Consider the following 13,544-nt stretch of genomic DNA (forward strand, 5'->3'; position numbering starts at 1 on the left):
AACAGAGCAGAGAAGATGACTCCCTTCTCATTCCCAGGACTGCAGGTGTTAGGAGCGACCCTTGAACCTACTGGATTTGCATAGGTAAGGTTACTAGGAACGGAGGGGGGGAAGAACTTTTGTGTTTGGTTGACAAATGAATTCCTAATTCTGCTCAAAGGTAGAATGCTATTGGCCAAAGGATTGGACAATCCAGCTTGGATGACAGGTTGGGCGGGAAGAACAATGAAAATGTGTATCTGTTCTGCTCATGTGATGTAATGTCAGAGAGAAGCTGGACATTCTGGCTGTCTCTCTCCCAATAGGTTTTGGTCTCGGCCTTTTGGCTAAGATCAAGTGTAGAATGGTTGGCAGCCCATGGTCGAGGTCATTAGGTTACACTGAAGCTTCATATGTTTCATATGAAGCAATTTTTTAAAGCGGCATCTTGGCCTTTTGGCTAAGATGCAAATGAGCTCAAGTCTTGGAGGAGGAACCTTCCCCCTTCTTCAATCAGCTTGGCTCATGTAGATCAGGCCCAGGACAGGGTGGTTTGGTCGCTCGCCCTGTCTTGTCAGCCTGGATCTGAAATGTCTCAACTTGTTGAGACTCTGAATTGGATTTGATTTGATTGAATTGGAAAAGTATTTAAAAAAAAGAACATTTTGGCCTTTTGGCTAAGATCAAGTGTAGTTATGCAGATGCTGCACTTGGCTGAGGTCATTGGGTTGCATTTAAGTTTCATACGAAGCAATTTTTAAAAGCGGCATCTCGGCCTTTTGGCTAAGATGCAAATGAGATCAAGCCTTGGAGGAGGAATTCTCTGCCTGCTCCAATCAGCTTGGCTCATGTAGATCAGGCCCAAGACAGGGTAGAGGATTGCATGCCCTGTCTTGTCAGCCTGGATCGGAAATGTATCAACTTGTTGAGACTCTGAATTGGACTTGATTTGATTGAATTGGAAAAGTATAAAAACAAAAAAAAAGAACATCTCAGCCTTTTGGCTGGGATCGGGTGTAGTGTGGATTGGATGCTGCGCTTGGTCAAGGTCATTGGGTTGCATTTAAGCTTCATTTTCATATGAAGCAATTTTTAAAAGCAGCATCTCGGCCTTTTGGCTAAGATGCAAATGAGATCAAGCCTTGGAGGAGGAAACCTTCCCCCTCCTCCAATCAGCTTGGCTCATGTAGATCAGGCCCAAGACAGGTGTGAAGTCTTGTCAGCTTGGATTGGAAATGTCTCAACTTGCTGAGACTCTGAATTGGACTTGATTTGATTGAATTAGAAAAGTATAAAAAAAAGGAACATCATTAACTGCATACTGTCTCTCGCAAGTCTTTGTATTAGCTGGGATCAGCTGAATACAAGACCCCCCAAAGGAAAACCCCCGAGAAAATCCCCTTACAATCAGATAAGCCCTTAATCCCTGGAATCAATCGAGTGAACCACTTCTCTGAACCATCTGTTAGCTTTCAATGACTTATGAACAAAGACAACTGGATCCCTTTGGACATCAACACCACCCAATCTCTCACCATTTAAGAAACACTCTGCATTTCTGTTTTCCACCAAAGTGGATAACCCACCTTGTAATCCATCTGGCATGTTCCTGCCCACTCACTAAGCCTGAGTAAATCCCCTTAACACCTCTTTTCATCCTCCTCACATTCCTATGTAGTTTTGTGTCATCAGCAAATTTGGAAATATTACATTTGCTTCCTACATCCAAATCATTGATTGTGAATAGCTGGAACCACAGCATTAATCCTTGCAGCATCCCACTATTCACTGCCAACCAGCCTGAGAATTTATTGCTACTCTCTGTTTTCAGGCCATTCACCAATTTTCAATCCCTGCCACTTATATTACCCCAATCCCATGTACTCTAATTTTGATTACTAACTTCTTGGGGTGGAACTTAATGAAGATCTTCTGAAAATCCAAATAATACTTAATACTTAATAACTATTCTCCTGGTTACAATGGTTGAGAGCTTCAAGTTTCTAGGTGTCCAGATCAGCAACAACCTGTCCTGGTCACTCCATATGGATGCTATAGCCTCTACTTTCTCAGGAGACTAAGGAAATTTGGCATGTCCGCTACAACTCTCACCAACTTCTCCAGATGCACCATAAAAAGCATTCTTTCTGGTTGTATCACTGCTTGGTATGGCTCCTGCTCTGCACAAGACCGCATGAAACTACAAAGGGTCGTGAACAAAGCCCAGTCCATCACTCAAACCAGCCTCCCATCCGTTGACATTGTCTACACTTCCTGCTGCCTTGGACCCCATGCACCGCGGACATACTCTCTTCCACCTTCTTCCATCGGGAAAAAGATATAGAAGTCTGAGGACTTGTAGCAATTGACCCAAAAACAGCTTCTTCCCTGCTGCCATCAGACTTTTGAATGAATCTACCTTGCATTAAGTTGATCTTTCTCTACACCCTAGCTATGACTGTAACGCTACATTCTGCACTCTCTTCTTTCCTTCTCTATGTACGGTATGCTTTGTCTGTATAGTGTGCAAGAAAACAATACTTTTCACTGCATACTAATATATGTGACAATAATAAATCAAGTCAAATCAAATCTTCAAAGAACTCTAACAGTTTGTGAAACATGACTTCCCTTGCATAAATCCATGTTGACTCTGCCCAATCCTACCATTATTTTCTGAGTGTCCAGTTATTACATCCTTTATAATAGATTCTAGCATCTTCTCTGCAACTGATGTCAGACTAAAGGGCCTGTCATTCCCCATGTTCTCTCTCTCTCTCCTTTCTTAAATTGTGGGGTTACATTTGTTACCTTCCAATCTCTAGGAACCATTCTAGAACCTATAGAATTTTGGAAGACGACCATTAACGCATCATCTATCCCCCCACAGCTGCTTCTTTCATTACTCTGAGATGTAGGTATCAGATGCCATAGATTTAGCAACCTTCAGTCCCATTAATTTCTCCAGTGCTACTTTTTACAAACACTAATTTCTTTCAGCTCCTCATTCCGATCGTCACTTGGTTCTCAATGTCATGTATGTACAGGGCGCTTGGTGCCAAGTGCACATACAGGGCGCGCTGACCTGTTTATTTATTCTTGAATCATGTGGTCATATACTGTATTGCAGCGAGAATTTACCCAGGGAAAATATGGGGGCAAAAGCGGTCAGGCAATCTTTGGGGATCATTTTTGGTGACGCATTTATCAACATCCCAGGTGGGTCGTGACCCCCACTTTGAAGCACACAGTTTTCTGTGAGGTTTTTTGTATCTTCCTCCATGGGGCTAGTGGTAAAGCATCTCTGCTATTTCCTTACTCTCTATCATAAATTCTCCTGTCTCTGCCAGAAATTGGCCCACATTTGTCCTTGCTAATCTCTTCCTTTTTACATATCTACAGAAGCTTTTGCAGTCTGTTTTATGTTTCTCCAGTTTACTTTCATATTTTCTCTTTCTTTATCAGTTTCTCGCTCCTCGTTTGCTGAATTCAAACATGTTCCCAATCTTCGGGCTTACTACTTTTCTTTGGCAGCTTTAAAAGCCTTTGATCTAATACAATTTTGAACTTTTCTTGTTAGCTGCGGTTGGATCGCCTTTCCTGTTGGGTTTTTGTGCTTCAATGGAATGTAAATTTGTTGTAACGCATGTATTAATTGTTCAAATGCTAACCATTGCCTGTCCAATGTCATACCTTTTACTGTTTCCGATTTGAGTCAACTTGCCCCTCAAACCTTTGTAGATTCCTTTATTTAGATATATAACCCTACTTTCAATTGAACTATATAGTTTTCAACTTGATGTAAAATGTGACAATATTATGATCACTATTCCCCAAGGCTCTTTGACAATGAGATTATTAATGAGCCCTTTCTCATTGTAAAATACTAGGGCTGAAATTCTCTGGCAGTTCATGCCAGCGGGATTCTCCAGCCCCACTGGCAGCGCACCCCCCACCCATGGGTTTACCTCCGGCATGGGGGGACATTAACAGGAATTCCCATTGACAGTGGTGGGACCAGAGAATGTCGCCGTTGGCAAACAACGCGCCACCTCCCACCAATGGGAAACACGCGGCTGGGAGGCTGGAGAATCTCGCCTGTTATCTAAAATAACTCGTTTTCTAGTTGGTTGCCATTCTAGTACACATTCAAGGAATTTGCCCTCCAAACCATTAGTGCTAATTAGGTTTTATCCAGTTGATATGTAGATTGAAGTCCCCCCCGATTACTATATTACCCATGTTACATGCACCTTTTAATTTCCTGGCTTTGTCCAACATCATCACTGAAAATTGGTAGAAAAAGAAAATTAAGAGTTCTGTATCTTAATGCATGAAGCAAATGAAAACAAGCTAAATGAACTGATGGCACGGAGTTAAATGGGTATGATCTGACAGCCATTACTGAGACATGGGGCAGGATCTTCCAGCCATGCTCACCCCAAAACCAGAAAATCCCACCCAAGGTCAATAGACTTTGAATGGTCTGCACTCCTCCACCCGCTCCCTCCCCCCCCCCCCCCCCCCCCCCCCCCCCCCCCCCCCCCCCGCCTCCACCAGTCCACCCATCCACTACGATTCCAATGGCAAGTGGGAAGGGAAAATTCCCTCCATGGTTGCTAGGTGATAAAAGTTGGGAAATCAGTATTCTGGGTTATTCAAACTGGAAATGGCAATCAGGAGAGTGAATTCATTGAGTGCATTCGGGATGGAGCAATATGTTATGGAGCCAACTAGGGATTAGGCTGTTTTGGATCTGGTAATGTGTAATGAGGTAAGCTCAATAATAAATCTCAAGGTTAAGGACCCCTTAGGAAGTAGTGATCACGATATAATATAATTTCACATTCAGCTTGAGTGTGAGAAAATTGGGACTGAGATATCAGTGTTGAACTTAAAGAAGGGGAATTACAAAGATATGTGGATGGAATTGGCCAAAGTGGACTGGTATATAGATTAGTAGGTATGACAATAGATGAGTAATGGTAGATATTTAGGGAGATAATTCCTGACTCCCAGCAACCGGATGGCATGGTAGCACAGTGGTTAGCATTGCTGCCTCACAGCGCCAGGGTCTCAAGTTCAATTTTGGCCTCGGGTCACTGTGTGGAGTTTGCACATTCTCCCCATGTCTGCATGAGTTTCCTTCGGATGCTCTGGTTTTTTCCCACAGTCTAAAGATGTGCGGGGTTATGTGCATTGGCCATGCTAAATTGACACGAGTGCCAGGGGGTTTAGAAGGGTAAGTGTGAGGGGTTATGGGAATAAGGCCTGGGTCGTCGGATTGTGATCAATACAGGTGGGCCGAATTGCCTCCTCCTGTACTGTGGGGATTCTATGATTCTATGAAAAATACATAACACTGAAAAAGAAAGACTCTAAGGGAGGAAGAACCTACCATGGATAGCCAAAGAAGTTAGGGAGGGTATTAAGTTGAAAGCGGAAACATATATGTTGGCGAAGGTTAGTGGTAGGACAGAAGACTGGGATAAACACAGAATGCACAAAGAGGGACTAAAGACTAATCAGGAAGGAGAAAATAAACTCTGAGGGCAAGCTAGCGAGAAACATAAAAACAGACAACAAGATCTTCTTTAATAATGTTAAAGAAGGAGAGAAGTAAAAGAAAGCACCGGTCCCTTAGAGGATGAAACTGAGGAAGTAATTACAGGCAACAAAGAAATGGCAGAGGAGTTGAAAAGATATTTTGCATTGGTCTTTATTGTAGAGGATACTAGAAGCATCCCGCAATAGTAAAAGAAATACAGGGGAGGAATTAAATACAGTCACCATCACCAGAGAATTAGTTTTGGGCAAACTAATGGGGTTAAAGGCTGACAAGTTCCCTGGATCTGATGGTTCCCAGGGTCTGATAGGAGGTAGCAATCGTCATTCTTTAGAAAACCTTGAATTCTGGAACTGTGCCAAAGGATTGGAAAACTGATAATGTGGAACCCTAGTTCAAAAAGGGAGGAAGACAAAATGCAGGTGCTGCTCTCTGTCTCTGAGTCCTCCTCTCTCCCACTCTTTTACATTTTCTCTCTCCTGCTCTTTTAGGATCAAATCATTCACATTAAAATAGAAAGGCAATTGGTGATCCGGGTGAGACAATGCTATCATTAAGATAGCTAAAGTATGATTATTTGTATCTTGTGAAATAATTGTAATTCTGTATCACATGTAACTGTGATACAAATTGATTTATATGATGGATAAGTGGTAGTATGTGTTAAAAAATGGAAACAGTTAAACTAACAGCTAATATATTGAAATGTATGCTGGAACCTGTCAAGTTATACAAACTATCTAACACTCTGAATAATAGAATTGAAAATGAACATCGCTCTGTGTGTGGGCTTCTTTTGAGAAATTAATTTGGCAGTTAGAAAGCGAACAAAATCTAATGTCAATTTTTCAAATACAGATATTGCCTAAAGAATATTAATGATACAAGCTTTCAGATGGAATTAAATGAATTAATTACTTTTAAATTAGGATCAGGGCTTCACAGTCTAATCGGCACACTCCTCCACTTGTATAATATCTGAATGTCAGTTTAATATTGGTTATCTTATGTTCTTTGTTATCCACAAAGCCAATGTATTCGTTCTAACACTTGTGCTCATTGCACAGATGTTTTACGTATTGCTTTTTTTTTGCCTGCGCTGAATTTTAAAGTTCGTTTTGTAATTTTACAATCAGCATTTAAGGGGTAAATGGGTGCCCAGTTAATGGGCTGAATATTGTTAGGGTTGCACTGGCCCTGAGGTGGGCTGCATAGCAGGAAGCAACCCAATCTCAGCTGTCCCTGGGAGCTCCAACCAGATTCTGTAGCAATCAGGTAATTAACTGCCTGGTGTCGGGGCTCCTGTCCCTTTAAGGGCAAAGACTTCCAAGAGATGCCGGCCAATTGAAGTGCTGGCGGCTCTTCAGACCCAGCAGCACCACTTGGAGTGGTGGCCTTTGCTAAGAATTGCATCTGACCTGGAGCAGCATCAGGGGCCGTGTCCTGGAACCCAGGTAAATGGGGGGTCACTGAAGCCAGTAAGACAAGTCCCATGAGCGTGTTGGAGGGAGGGTAAGGAAGTCAATCGTTGGTGAGGGCAGGGGTTGTTTCTGTGGAGTCAGCCCTTGCTATTGGGCAAGTCTCCCCCAAGGGCCACAAAGTGCCCAATCAAGAGCGACTTTTCCACCTGGCTGCCAGGGAGACCATTGGTTTTTACTGAGCAGTTTCTCAGCATGGAAGAGAGTCCCCCCACAGATGGTAAAATGGTAGCGATGGTAAGAAGAGACCTTAAAGTGGTTCTTAGTTGGCCACGTAAGAGCTTCAACTGGCCCCTGGTTTGGAAGGCTCTCCTCAACCTTCTCTCCCAATGAAAGAATTGCGTGGTGTGAAGAAGGTGACACGCTCCAGCCCCACCTACCTCCAAATTCTCTGCCCACCCACTTCCAAACCTGCTTCCGAAGGCCGCATTAAATTCTGTCCCCTGGTTTCTCAAAGGAAAGCTCAAATCTGTTGATTGTCTGTGAATGTAAAATTGACTGTAGAATGTGTCAGGTGTCGAGAAAGATAAAGCGACATGAATTTAATCTTATGATTCTTAAGGTCTCAGAAGTTCCTCATAGCCAACAAATTCCTTGAAGTAATTGACCAATTAGTCTGTCTCTGGAGGTGCTGGACGAGAGAAAATTATTGGTTACAACAGAGAGAACTCCTTTGCCCTTTTGTGAATAGCACCTAGGAATCTTTTGTATTCATTTGAAGAGACACGGATTGAATTTCCAAACCGGGGCCAGGATCATTTTTAGTTCTGACTTCGTGCCTCAACTGTGTCACCCATGTGACGCTTTCTTCAAATGTAAAAGTCCTAATTGGGCCGCAAGCGAGCTTGGTGCCCAATTAATGGCATCAAGCAGCCCCAGGAGGCGGGAGCGGCAAAGATAGATGGCATCCATGATGGGGTCTGATGCTGCCTTGGATACAGCAGATCAGAGGGCTTGCAGTCTCGACATACACAAAAGTGGCCAAGTGGAAGATAAAATACATGATTCCCCCTAGCTCTTCAACATTTTTAACATTGAAAACAAATTTAACTTCTGCCGACTTTGAAACCCAAAACCCAAAAACCAGTTGTGCTGGTTCAGAAAATTCCCACCTCACCTTTCCTGGCCCATTAACAAGCTCCTCAAGGGACTTAAGAGGAGATAAGGAGGTTTTCCATTTTCTCCCCTCCCGCCCTCGCTTCCAGATCCAGTACTATCTTTGGGAATGAAATTTTCACATTGCACCTGCACCTTTTCCCAACCCTGCTGGCAACACCTTAAATTGATGATCCAATGGAAAGGATAACGTGATCAGGATCTCCATTTGGGCTTATCCTGGTTATGCGTTCGATTAAATTGTGTTAGCCTTTTGTCAGATATTCCCTTCATTCAGTGTTGATGGATTACTGTTTGTTGGGATTAATTCAGGAAAGCTATCTGATCTGCTTCTTTGTTTCAGGATCTGCAGGGAGTGATCACAAACCACCTGCTCACAGCTCAAAGGTAGGCCCAAGTCTAGGTTGGCGATTTTACTGATAGTTGTTTGAGAGAAGGTGATACAGTCACTGGTCAGCTAAGAGTCTCTCTGACTGGCGACTCAAACTTCAGCCAGAATTCTGTATTAGCTGTGAGGAGAGGTTGGATAAACTTGGTTTGTTCTCACTGGAATGACGGAAGTTAAAGAGGTGACCTGATAGAGGTTTACAAGATTATGAGTGGCATGGACAGAGTGGATAGTCAGATGCTCTTTCCTAGGGTTGAAAAATCAAGTACTAGGGGACAAAGGTTTAAGGTGCGTGGGGAAAAGTTTAGAGGAGATGTGCGAGGCAAGTTTTTTACACAGAGGTTGGTGAATGTCTGGAACGCACTGCCCGGGGAGGTGGCGGGAGCAGGTACGATGGCGACGTTTAACGGCCATCTAGATGAATACATGAATAGAATGGGAATGGAAGTGCATACGGTTTTAGTTTAGGCAGGCATCATAATTGGCGCAGGCTTGGAGGGCCGAAGGGCCTGTTCCTGTGCTGTACTGTTCTTTGTTCCTTGTTCTTGTTCTCCGGCTGCTCACACACCTCCGCCGCTGCCAGTGAGTTCAGAGAATTTGATGCTCAGCTAAATCTCCGTTCACTGCAGCAGGACTGGAGAATCCCAGCTGTGGGTGAAATCAGAGAATCTGGCCCTTCCTGTCTGATTTGGCCATAATGAAACTTGAGGTGAATGATTGAACTTCATAGCGAAGAGCTGCAAAGCCACTCAATTTTAAATCAGTGACTTCTTAGCAATTGAAGATGGCCAGAGAGAATTTATAGTGTGTGGATTCCTGCAGAATGGTACATCTTTAGAGAGAAAGCAACTTGTGCGTTTGCAGTTTTATGTACCAAGTAGTGAAATATAGAACTTCCTGTTTTTAGTTCCATCCATCCATAACACCACTGTTGCTTCCAAAACCTGTGCCTCAGCAGAGTGTTTATCCAGTCTAAAAAGGGAAATCACACTGCATAGCTGATACATTCCAGCAATTGGGTAAAGAATTAGCGTTCTCTACTAAAGTTTATTTATTAGTGCCACAAGCAGGCTTACATTAACACTGCAATGAAGTTACTGTGAAAATCCCCTCGTTGCCACACTCCGGTGCCTGTTTGGGTACACTGCGAGAGAATTTAGTATGGCCAATGCACCTAACCAGCACATCTTTCAGATGTGGGAAGAAACTGGAGCACCCAGAGGAAGCCACACAGACACGGGGAGAACATGCAGACAGTGACCCAAGCCGGGAATCAAACCCAGGTCCCTGGAGCTATGAGGCAGCAGTGCTAACCACTGTGCCACCGTGCTATGATCCCTGGACTGTACTATGACTTACCCAGATATTGGCTTGAAGAAGTTATACTGCAGATGGTTATGAGGTCTCTTCATAGAGTCACTGGTGCTGCTGGAGCTGAGAGAATAGAGTGTAATCATTAAAAGCACATAATTCAGTTTAAAACTCCTTGGCCAGAATTTTATGTAATAAAATTTGGGTGTGCACTTGACCCAGAAGCACATAAAATTACACAAAATGACATTGGGCTCACGTTCTGATGTCAACGCACCCTCGCATGATATTTCGGTCGACAGATGCGCGTCTGAGTCGGAATTTAGAAATCATAGAAACCCGACAGTACAGAAAGAGGCCATTCAGCCCATCAAGTCTGCACTGACAATCCCACCCAGGCCCTACCCCCTGACAATCCGCTGACAATCAAGAAGCCAATTTAAATTAATTAAGCATCAGTTGACCAGGATTCCACATTGCCCATCTGCCTTAGGCAAGGTGGCCTTTACGTTTAAGCTGCAACCTCAATCCGGGATGTGAATGAAAAATCAGGGCCCAGATAAAATTAACAAAGGTGTCTGGGGATTAAGGTCTGTGTGTGATTTTGCTGCCTAGGCATACACGGTGATGCGCTATCAATAAGGCGAAAGACTACCGATATGCCAATATAAGTGTAGGCTTTTATTCACAACAGAATCAGGAGCAGATCCCAACATATAACCAACCTGGACTAAACAAGGGGGAGGAGACAGCCACCTTTATACTAGGTGCCGAGGGGAGGAACCAAACTGGAAGGGGATGTGTCCAGGTATGACAAGCACACACAACGGTGGTCCATATAGGACAAAGGCACAACTGAGGTCCACCACACACGGCATCGTTTGAACATTGATGTTTCTATTCAATGGGTCTGCAGTTCCCTGAGATGACCCCACAGAGGCTGTTCCCTTAAGGGAGCACGTCGGAAATACCAACCCGCACCTTCCCTATTCTCGGAGCCTGCCCTCTTCCCGACCCTCCATGTCAGCGTTCAGCCTTTCATGGAGTATATTTCACGTTTGATGGCCGCCAAATGGGCGGGCAGTGTGAAATTGCGCTCTGGGGTTGACCACACTAGGAAAGTGGCGTGTGCCCACTTCCAGACCCACCGAGTGTATGCCCTGACGGGCAAAAAGTCTAAAGACCCTGTAGTTATTATATAAAGCTTCTATTTATTCAGTCAATTAAGAGTATTTTCTTCATGTTTTTGTTCCAGAAGATTGACAGAAAATTTTCGAAATACATTAACAACGTCGAAAGTAGCGTACTTCAAGAGAAAATATGCAGAAGAAGAAGATTTACATAAAGTTTACAATGGGTACTTTCCAAAAGTAAGCACTTCCTGACATTAAAGAAATAAAGCCACGTGCACTCTGACTTTAGGCACCTTTCCATTGTTACTTTAAACATTTGAGTGCTCTTTTTTTCAGAACCTGATCTTTCCAGAAGATCGGACATGTATCCTGCGGCTTTCACTTGAAAAATTAAGGATTCTGGAAGATCCTGAAATCTATCTTCGAAGGGCTGTTTTAATAAACAACTTATTGAGGAAGATCCACATTGAAACAGAGAAAGAAGTGTATGACTATGCCTCAAAGCATCTCTACTCGGACGCACAGAAAAGAATGAAATACATGCTCAAGGATTGCGATGGATGTTCCCAGTCTTTGTATTATGAAGAGATCGGTTCATACTCCATTGTGCCTTTTTCTTCGAGTAACGTCATCTATGGACTTGGTTACCCAAATGACCATTTGGGCAAAAGTACTTCCTAAGATGGAATTCCAAACAGGATGATGAGCTGTTACACGTATACCTCTCTCACTCCGCGCTTGGCAGAGATAGTGCTTTGTGAACGGACACTCATTCACTGACAAGTAACGATGGATCTGCATTCAAGGCCCAATGGATAGCCTCTGGTTGGGAAATTGGTGACGTCACAAATCAGCAAAATGAGGGCACTTATGTTAAACTTCGGTTTTTGATCAGATCTGTTACCAACATAATGTGCAGTGTGTATTTTGTTGTTGAGTACGGACTATGTAGAGATTATTTTTAATAGAAACAGTACAAAATGGTGATTTGTTGGTGTTCCGTTGTATTTTTCTTTTCCCTGTTTTTTGTCATTGTTCTCTTCATTTCACCCCCTTCCTTTAGTTAGGCAGGTGGAGGAGATGGAAGCTTCACTGCTGCTTTTGGAGGCGGGCTCCTGTCAACTTTCCCCTGCCCTTGATGACGCAGTGTCCAGTGTCATGTCTATGAACCAATACCTTGAGTAGGGGTAAGTATGCTTAGGTAACCATTGAGGCTGCCATTTTGAACAATAACCTTCAGAAGGGTTTAGATGCTCTGTTTCTGGAGCTCCTTTTGGGTCATCATAAAACAACAACAGCACTTTATAGTGAGTCTGGTTCAATGAATACTTCACAAAACAAGCTTTCTGTCTGAGGGGTGATTGCTTTGGGAAGCTACGCTTGTGACTTATATTATAATGTGAATTCACGTCATAATTCAACAATATACAATAGAATTTATTTTTGTTGAGATTAAATCTCTAATACAGGATTATAAAAAAAGGGAAAATAGCTTTAAATTATCAGACTTGGAATGTGAAATAAGATCCAAAGGTGGGGGAGTGTGAAGTGGAGTTTAAGAATCAATCTATTGTTCAGGGCTTTTGTCAGGTGAGCAACTGGATAGGTGCATAATTTGACTCCAAAGTCCTTATTAAAAGGAATGCAATCACCATTCATTGAGGCATTGCTAAGACTTTCTGTTTTGTCATTATTTGGCACCCTGCTACCAACTTTGTAGCTTCTCATGGCGAGTTCATTTTTTAAAAATTTGATCTCTTAGGGATTTCTTTTGCCAACAAGCTTATTTTTTTAAATCGTACCTTTTAAGATAATAAAAATCTTAAACTTGTGCCCTGAAATCAGCTGGCGTCCTGTACTATATCCACTACAGTATGGAACGGAGCCAAGCTACAGATGTACCTGATACGATACAGAAACAGTAGCAATTGAGTCACACTTGTGCACCAGCAGAATACTAACACCAGAGACCTAATAGAATTTACGAGAGAACTGTAGGCACATTTGTTAAAATATGCCTTTGATTAAAATAGAAACTTAAACACTGGAATGAGCTGCAGCGTATATTGTAGTGCGGTAACAGTACTATAAACCACACTAGCTGTAACTGTAACCTGATTGTGCAACGCATTAGAACTGGTACATCATTAAATGGCTTAAAAGGCACAATTTAACAACTAAATGTGCTGCTGGTACAGATATTGCTCATCAAAAGTTCCATCAGCCTCTGCTTTATGCTTGTCCGAGTGCATTTCAACAGCAATGAACTCTTCTTATATATATCATCTTGCCAATCTCACCAGCAATTTCACCTATCCCAAGATGTTGGAGCAACATTTCCAGAACTCATCGCCAACTATAATCACTGCCAAACCTGTGACTCTGAAATTCTGCATGTTTTCTCTGTAAACATAACCTGGAAAAGACCGCAAGATACTTGGAGACCAACTCTAGAAAGATTTTCTTTTTTACTTGACTGGCGTGGTCAACGATTTCACTTCCTGATACCGTTGCTTCACGCTGTGGTTGGCTGGGTGCTAGAGGGTATTCACTCTACTGCTCTGGTCCTTGGC

General features: G+C 42.9%; 1 protein-coding gene across 1 annotated transcript in view; it reads left to right on the forward strand.

The window, feature by feature from the left end:
- The window catches only part of LOC144506769 (uncharacterized), a 34,564-nt gene extending 22,118 nt beyond the window's left edge, over positions 1-12,446 (forward strand). Inside the window, exons 5-7 of the mRNA XM_078233127.1 lie at positions 8,483-8,526; positions 11,094-11,208; positions 11,308-12,446. The gene's annotated coding sequence lies outside the window, so the exon portion shown is untranslated. The remainder of the gene's footprint in view (positions 1-8,482; positions 8,527-11,093; positions 11,209-11,307) is intronic.
- Positions 12,447-13,544: the final 1,098 nt, after the last annotated feature.

The sequence above is a fragment of the Mustelus asterias genome, chromosome 18, assembly GCF_964213995.1.
Source record: "Mustelus asterias chromosome 18, sMusAst1.hap1.1, whole genome shotgun sequence".
Taxonomy (NCBI): Eukaryota; Metazoa; Chordata; class Chondrichthyes; order Carcharhiniformes; family Triakidae; genus Mustelus; species Mustelus asterias.